The following is a 7,942-nucleotide window of genomic DNA, read 5'->3' as shown; positions in this document are numbered from 1 at the left end:
ATAACGTAAACTTTAGTATCATGATTCAAAAACTCAGAGAAGAGGGTTGTCCTTTAGTATATATAATTTTATCAACAATTGGTTGCAGCATAGAGAAACCTGTTTTGTTATTAATAATCGAACTGTAGAAAATAGGAAGATATACAAGGGATTACCGAGGGGAGCGGTCCTTAGTCCCATATTGTATTCATTATATACTAACAAAATTACTCAGGGTATGGATAACTCGGTTCGGGTGGTGCAATTTGCGGACGATGTTGCAATTTATGTACAAAATGGGGACAGAATCGAAAATAGGAATAATCTTGAAGCGGCGGTTAATAAAGTTGCGAGTAATCTAGCTACTTTAGATTTAGACTTAGCTCCTCAAAAAACAAAATTGGTAGAATACTTTAAATCTGGTTTCTGCAATAATAATTTATTTATTAATGTGAAGCAATGCAGAGTGTACAACGATCGAGGGGCGAGATTCTTAGGAATTTGGCTTGATAACAAATTAAAATTTGAAAAACATAGTACAGACATTAGAGGTAGAGTAAATAAAGCCAACAACATTATGAAATATCTCTGTGGGATAAATAGAGGCATAGAAGCAAACACTGCCTTAATGTTATACAAAAATATGGTAAGATCAGTGTTGGACTACGGCTTGTTTATATACAGTCCTGACATAAAATCGATACAGCTTAATTTGGAGAGAGCTCAATTTCTGGGAATTCGCACAGCCCTGGGTTATAGGAATAGTACTCCTAACAATGTAATTATAGCAGAATCAAAAGTTGTATTATTAAGGGATAGAGCGTTGATGTTAGCAAAGAATTTTTGTAGCAAAATTTATAAATATGGTGATAGTTCGATTAGAAATAGCTTAAATAAATTAAGTACTAAAGAGATGATGGCCAATTATAGAAACCCGACGTTTAACAAAAGTGTGTTATGTGAAGCCTGGGAATGTGTGCGATGATATGGCGTTAAACTTGGTAGAAGTGAGAACTATTTTGAAATTTGGAATTTAGATTATAATACGATCACTGATTTAATTAATATAGACTGTGATACCGGCAGAAAAGTCAGGGGACCAAGTCATAAGATAAACAAATGTAACATTAATCACACTCAGGGATATTTACCGGAAGATTTAACATTAATTAATGAAGTCAAGAAAAAACATGACTTAAATGATAGTACACTGATTATGTATACGGATGGTTCTAAATCACTACAGTCAGTCTCAACTGGAGCAAGTGTAATTATAGAAGAAAATGAATACGGTTATTACTTTAGTCTACCCAAAGAATGCTCTGTATTTACAGCAGAAGCTGCAGCAATATTAATTGCACAAAAGATTGCACTTGCAAGAGTTGAGACTTTTGATAATTTAGTAATTTTTTCAGACAGTTTATCAGTATTACAAGCGATTAATAACAACGATATAAATGTATATAGAAATAAATATATTTTAGAGATAATTAGACAACATACGCGATTTAAAAACGAATATAGTAAGAAAATTATATATGTGTGGATTCCGGCCCACGTCGACTTTACTGGAAACGAGTTAGCTGATCAATTCGCCAAAATGGGTGCCGAAGAACCTGCAGACGAAAATATTGAAGTACCTATTAAAGATCTTACAAGTACGTTCAAGGAGGAAGCATGGAGAAAAACTCAAAGTAAAATAGTGAACGAGTACAGGTACAAGGGAGCCTTCTATTTTGATAACTTTTATAATGGTAACAAGAAGCACCCATGGTTCAGAGAGTGGAATACGGAGAGATATTACGTGACATTCATCAACAGACTGAGATCCAATCATTACAACATTAACGTATCGCTGGCTAGAAAAAACTACGTGGAAAGTAAAAGATGTGAGTGTGGGTATGAAACGGAGGATATCAATCACATCGTGTGATAGCGTTGCCATCGATTCGATGAGCAGAGAGTAAGGTTAGGTGAGATATTATAGAGGAATCGGCTTGAGAGAGTTGAGAGTATATACAATATTTTGAAAAGAGAAAATTGGAAGAAATTCAGAATCATCTTCGATTACATCAAAAAAGTAAAAAGAGTCATATAGATTTGGGACTCGTGAGTGCGAGGTCACATTCTGATTCGAGGCACTCAAGATCACCGCCTTTGCGTTGCATAACCACAATAACCGTTTCGGTTAGGTTGAACACGCGTGTCACAGGACACAAAACAAAAAAAAAAAAAAACAAGAGGAAGGCGATGACATAAGATCTTCCAAACGTTTTAATAAATTCTCGCTTAACATAATAGGCAAGAATATAAACCAATTATGTAGCGTATGTCAAAACAAAATTTGTGCCTGATCACTTTAATCACTTTCTAGCTTTCAGTAATTGCAACTTGCCGTTCTGACCGTTCTGATCCTTCTTACCGTTGCCACATAGTCACAGTCACAGTCGTTCTCTTGGTTCTCTTCTTCTTAGGTTAATCACGTGATCACGTCCCACTCGCTATACATGCGCGCACATACATTCATCCCCGATCCTGCCTGGCCCGGTTGTTTCCTGCTTTTAGATACTGCCTGCACTCCCGTGGTTGTTCCACTAATGACTAATGACCAGGGACAAACTGCCTCTTGGAAGAAGAGAGGACGTTTTTCTAGTGCCACCTGCTTCTGTCCCCCCGGAAAAAGCGAATTAAAACAGGTCACGTGACGAAAGTGGGAGAAGTCACGTGAGAGAAACGTGCGCGCGTGCACGTATCTACAGTGTGTAGGTTTCACGTATATATACGCGCATTGACACGCACACACGCACGCTTGTGCATAGCGCACACGCACGCACGTGGGCATACAAATATGTACGTTAATATACATTAATGTATATAATTTGATTATATATTTGTATTTCTTTTATTTCCAACTTTTTAACCATTATTTGAGTTTATGAACTATGATTTACAATTTATTCAAATGTAATTAATGTTTTATAAAACACAACTTTTATACATGAAATAAGAAATAGAATGCAACATATTTTCCCGTCCCACTTAACACAGACTTCGGACTGTCGGATATATAAGCATCAAATACTCGGTGTGGTTAAAAAATATGTTGCACAGCACATAGATGCTATCAACTTGCAACATATGTAAACACACTAACATTCACACTTTACAATTACATGTACAATAATTAATAATGTAGTAATTATAAATCTTACAATAATCATACATACATACAAAATATACACACGTATAAGATTAAAATTTAATTGATGGATATAACTAAAAAAACATATATGAAATACTATATATCACAATAACAATGTATCACACTGCTACACTTCTTCTCAGATGCAATATGTTTCGCTTTTGCTAAAACTTTGCATCTTTCCTTCGATCTCATCTCCACCCACATACCACCACACTGCCTGAAGGCATATCTTCGTTAAGAAAACATAACTTCTTCAGGTAGATGACTGATTGAAATAGAAGGACCTACGTAACTTATTGTTTTTAATCAACTCATTCATTCGTTCACAATAAATGTAACATTCATATAACCACAATTTTTATATAAAGATAAAAAAAAAGAAAACTAATACACATTAAAATATACAAAAACAAAAATTAAAAATGCATACCATTATTTACAAAATTTTTTTCTAACTGATTATTTTATATCATTCTGCAGATTTTTTTTTCTTTTTTAAGCATTATTTTTAAAAATCGCACGCATTCGCTTAATTTCACACACGTTCTTTATTACATCGTTTTGCAACATTTCGACGTCGTTCTGATCAATATTAATTTCATTTTTATGATTGCACCACCATGCAATATTATTAATCGCAATAATACACACTACTATTTTAAACATGTTGGTGTGATGCTCCATACATTCATGCCAATCCATACTTGCATTCCAATTTTCTAAAAAATCTAACAATACTTTTAAAATATTACGACGATGAGCTCTAGTCCTTAATAATTTATTTGTCAAACTTGTGATTTGTTTCATGCAAAATAAAAACGAATTACTTCTCAAACTACTTTCACAATTTGTACAAAAATTTACTTCTTTAAGAATTAAGTTAATAATATCATTGTAACGATCCATAGAAGATGCGGTCATCACTTCTTCGGTAACATTTTTATCCAAAATTAATTCTGCTTCATCATCGTTATACGTTACACTACATTCATTGTCACTAGATTCTAAGTATTTTTCAAATGTACACAAAATGTCAAAACTGTCACTTTCGCAATTACCGCGACGCATCGAAATACAATTCATATTGTTAACCAGTAATGTAAAAAATGATTTTTCGAATTGATGAGGTGTTGGATTAATGTTACGTACCGCGTGACTACGAATTTGGCCAAAATAATTTTCTAAAGGATCCTGATTACAAAATCGCGTATTTAATTTTCTAAAATCATATTTTTTATTTAAAATTTTCCATAAATTTTGAAAACCATTTATTGTTGACAGCCAATTTGTTAAAGTTGGTACCGATTTTACTTTAGAGCGTGAAATTTTGTCGACAAATGACATTTTGTGCAATTAATTTTTCGCACTCACCTAAAACGTAGGTGTTTACTGTTGATGTTTACTGTTTTCCGTTATAGAACAACGTAATTCATTGGCATCCTCTCTTCTATCATCACCATTCACTCGAATAGATCATTAAAAAAGTTCACTACTGTCGCTGTCGCTATTTTTTCTTCGCCTATTTGGATGTCTTTCTGGTTAATAAATATAATGCCTATAAAAAATATTAAAATAATTATTAAACAGAAATAATTTTCAGGCAAACATTTGTATGTACAAGTAAAGATAAAATTACAAAATATATAAATTATGTATATAAATACATGCATTTGTATGATTACATATTTTATATTAAATCTCATATATACATCTTATACATACATACAAATGCATGTTTGTTACTAATGATTTTATTTTTATGTAATTATGTTAATTAGTATAATACTTACATTTTGATGTTGCGAAAGTTTGAACAACACCAGTCATAGTACCACTCATCGCTTGAACAGCGTACTTTACACGCATCTTCTTGATCTTGTCTTCCAGAATATGCTCCGCTGTTATCTTCTTTAAAAGTGGCCGAATGGTGTTGATCTTTTTATCCATTATCCAGGCTGTTTTTAATGTGTCCCACGATGCAAATCTATCTTCTTCCTCCGGAGTAGACGAGCGCAGTAATGAATCTTTCGATATCAAATTGTTCCGTATTTCTTTTATAAGATGTGGTGGATCGCATAAATGGATTACGTTTTGATCTCCAACGATGTATGTTTGATCTGTAACGGGACGATTAAAAATAAAATAATACGGACACACATATTTTTATTTCCTTTCTCATTTATTGTATATTTACTTTCTGATGTGTTCTTCAAATTCTTCTTCATTGCTGTACGTAATAGTAGCTCTTTAATTGCAGCTACATTGCAAGAGCCTTGGTCACACACTGTCGCGACTACGTGGAAGCCTGCTCTTTTTATTTGCAATACATGTTCTTTAATATTACGAATTAATTGAGCGGTATTAGTCTGTTTACTACAAAAACTATATGAAAGTGGCATCTTCCAACCAGAATGTAATCCGCGCAACATAAAAACTAAAGCGTGATCCGCGATTTTGCCAGTTCGATTATTGCGCCAATCCTCAAGACCACAAATGATATCCTTTCGGACGTCATAAGTGCACTTGGGTTGGATAGATACCTCATCCCACATAAGGATACACACTTTTTCTTTCATTGACATTTTTTGAGATACACTTTCCAAATGTCTCGAGATAAATGGGTTTAATCCAGGATGTACAGGTATTTTATGCAACACCGACTGCAATGTCTGAATGGATGGTATTTGTTTGAAAATGGCTCTTAAAGAATTATAAGCATGCTTTCCTATTGTCTTGTACAGAGTTAGTGAGAAAGCTTTTTGTTGAGCATTAAAACGTTGTCCCTGTTAAACAAAGAATATTAAACAAAATTAATAAATACATAAAGTTAATAATACCTAAAATTAGCAAAAGTGATATTAATTACACAAGTAAATGATAATCTCAAAGAATTTTTTTTATGTTCATTACTTTTTGTTTGTTTATTTTTTTATTTCTAAATATCAAAATCATTTATACTTTAATACAAATATTTTATACAAAATAATTATTACATAGATACATATTTTTATACCTATGATCTTTTTTATTTCATAAATTAATAATGATGTATTAGTCGATGTATTAGTAATGCAATTTTATTTGCTTTCTGTCTTTTAAATGTACACAAAAACATGCATATATGTGTGACTGTTTTTGCGTACAATTAATTTTCCCTTTTGATTACATAAAAAAATTTAAAAATGCTTTTTTTAAATATGAGTATATTTCTAAAAAATAAGTTAATAGGGTTATGCACAATAAAAATTAGAAACAGGGGATAAAAAACAAATTTTAATGATTTGTGACACATAATAAATGTATTTATTACAATAACGTCAATACTCAATACATTTCAGAAATACAAAAAGAAGTATATGACAGAAATATAATATGTAATGCAACATACATGTAATGCAAATTAAGTTCTTTTTAAAATATCCATTATGGCTATTGCACACAGGTCGCCTCAACGCGTTACGCTCGGCAAGTAGTCAATCATTCTTTCGTTTCACAGCGAAACGAAAGAATGATTGACTACTTTGCCTCATTGAAGCACCTTGTGCAACAGGCCTTAGCTTGTAGACTTTTCCATCTGCTTAACAGTCATCTAAGAAAAAAGAAAATTATTATGTAAACAGCGTACAAGATTAGAGTAAATAATAATTCAAATTGTACTAATTACTTACATTTTTTATCATCTTATACAAGTGTTTTGATTATCAGAGTTTGCTTTTTTCTTCCTTTACTCCTCTCTTCTGAATGATCTGTTCCTTTCTTTTTTCCATCTTTATTATACCTATTGCATCCTTTATTTTAACATCTGGTTTCTGTACACGAATACAAAATTAACTGTACAATAAAAATTGTAAATAAAAGTAGTATTAATTTTAAATATAAGCTTAGAAACATGCAAGTAAAAGAATTATAAAAATCTTACCTTGCTAAAAATATCCTGTTTACCTCCTTCATACAAGTCGCTTTATAAAATAATTTTGACATGCATATCACAAGTGCAATAGAAAATTTTCAAGCATTAATATAATGCAAAACCACAATAGAAAATCAGGAACCAGATTAATAGTACTTAGAAACAGTGCATCATATAATATTTCAAAAACATATATACATGTGTAATTTACGAAAAAGAAAATTGATCCGTGTATAAAATCAGTTAATGTACATATCATAAAAAATATAAATTAATAGATTAAATTGTATTAAATAAGAAGCTTTATATGTGTAATACCTTTATATTACTTAAAACCTTCAAAAATCGTATTAATAGATTGTTGTGCGTGTTATTAAATAAAAATATCAAATATTTCAAAATAATTGTAATATATTTATCAATACTTTTATTATATTTAATAGCAATATTGATCAACATAGCAAATAATCAACATGAAAACCTCAAAAATGTGTATTAAAATTGCAGAGTAATAAAGTATATGACACAATAAATGTAATCATTGAAAAATTGTTAATGGGCTTTAAAAAAAAAGTAAAAAAGCAATAAGCATTATCATCGATTAATTAGGAAATCCACAGTTTAACTTATGACAGATTATGTTGTATTGTAAATAGTTTTAATTAAGACGCATTTAGAAGTTATACATACCTATAGAAAAAACGAAGTAAATGAATAATAATTATCTCGTGAGAAATAGCATACCTCCATGACAAACAGTACATATATTAAGAGGGGTACTTACTTTTTTTTTAAACGTTAATAAAAAGTGAAACATTTTAAAAAAATATAAAAAAATTTTCTTAAAA

The sequence above is a fragment of the Solenopsis invicta genome, chromosome 3, assembly GCF_016802725.1.
Source record: "Solenopsis invicta isolate M01_SB chromosome 3, UNIL_Sinv_3.0, whole genome shotgun sequence".
NCBI classification, from domain to species: Eukaryota; Metazoa; Arthropoda; class Insecta; order Hymenoptera; family Formicidae; genus Solenopsis; species Solenopsis invicta.
The sequence above is the reverse complement of the archived record's forward strand: the minus strand, read 5'-3'. Positions refer to the sequence as shown.